Genomic DNA, 1,914 nt, shown 5'->3' with positions numbered 1-1,914 from the left:
GTTACTAATAAACTGTTTAGTTTTATATATACATGCTTAACTATAACACCATTTGAATTGTTATTCACGTTTCTCGATAACCAAAAACAATTGTAATAAACAACACCAAATATTAATCATAAAAAAAAATAGTAAATAATGAAAATAAAAAAAAAAAAAAAAAAAAAAAATATTGTCATTGATTTCAAAAAAAATTATAATAAAAAGTTTGTTTGTTGGGTTGTTTGCACCCCAATAATAAATAAATAAAAAAATAATATTAAAAATAAAAAAAAATACCCTCCCCCTTTAATTACACAAAGACATTAATTATAAACAATCTATAATTATCATCGGCTATATGGCCAATTTAGCTGAAAAGCCCATAATTTATTTTATTTTTTTCTTTTATTTTTTTTTAAATTTTTTTTCAATTTTTTTAATTTAAAAAAACCACCCACAAGAATCATATTTTTTTATTACATAACAAAAACAATAATAAAAATAATAAATAATTTTTGCATGACACAATATGATGTTAATTAATAATACTATTAAATAAGATATAATCTCAAAACTTTAAAAAAATTAGATTACACATTCTTTCTCATAGAGAAAAATCAAACTACCCACACAAACTAAAATTAAAAAAATAATTACCCAATATACCTTCGTGATAGAATGTTTATTATCGCGATGGTTTTTTGTGCTATACAATTAACTAAACGATGAAGAACCTCTTTCACTAAGAAATTAATAAAACTATAATATAAGGTACCCATAAATTTATTAATTTTTAGATATTCAAAAAAAAAGGGACACACAAGTGTGCAAATCAAATATTTATTTTTATTTTATCAAAAAAAAAAACAAAAAAAAAAAAAACAATTTTTAACTCTCTCAAAATTCAAAAAAACACTATCAAACCCCATTTTTTTTTTTTTTATCAAAAATCATATTATAGTTGGTTTGTTATTGACAAAAAGAAAAATAGTTTCTATATATATCCTTGTGTTACTAATAAACCAAAAAATCAAGAGTCACAAAAAAAAAAAACTAACAACTATAATATGGGGTCATTTATAATATTGTGTTTTGTTTGTTATTGTAATTTTTTGGGGGCTATAGTAATCATAATAAAAATCAATCCATAAAAAAAAAAAAAAAAAAAAAAAAAAAAAATTAAATAAATAAATAATAAATAAATAATTAAAAAATAGAATAAAAGAATTTATAAAAGAATAAAAATAAATAAATAAAAGTATAAAAAAAGAATTACATTATAATATTTTGTATAGTGGCGTGTTTTTTTTTTTACTGTTGTCATCGTACTAATATTGTCTTGTTGTTGGTAACAGAGCCCAATAATTGTATTGTGTGGTTCTATTATTGTTTAATACCAATATCATTATATTCACTCACCAACACCACTCTTAACAAGATTTTTTTTTTTTTTTTTTTTTTTTTTTTAATTAATTAAAATTTAAATTATCATATAGTTCTTTTGTAGTTTATATTTTCCTTTTCTTCAAATGTCTTGGGGTTGTTATAAAATAATATTTTATTTTTATTTTTTATAATTTTTTTTAAAAAAAAATTTAGTAATCTCATACTATCTCTTTTTGAATTTTAAAATAAACAAGATCAATTTTTTTTTTTTTTTTTTTTTTTTTTTTTTTTTTTAAAAAAAAATTTAAATAAAAAAATTCGTCCAAAAAAAAGGGGGGTCCTTTTAACCCTTTTGTAATTTAAAGAACCAAAAATTTTGTTTCCAAACCAAAAAATTTTCCCAAAAAAAAATAATTTTATTTAAATTTTTTTTTTTTTTTAAAACAAAACCGGGGGGGAATGCCCAATTAAAAAAACCCTTTTTTAAAAAAAAAATTTAATTTTTGGGGAAAACCCCTATTTTTCTCCAAAAAAATTTTTTTTTTA

This window comes from Dictyostelium purpureum (genome assembly GCF_000190715.1).
Source record: "Dictyostelium purpureum unplaced genomic scaffold DICPUscaffold_108, whole genome shotgun sequence".
NCBI lineage: Eukaryota > Evosea > Eumycetozoa > Dictyosteliales > Dictyosteliaceae > Dictyostelium > Dictyostelium purpureum.
This window is presented reverse-complemented; position numbering follows the sequence as displayed.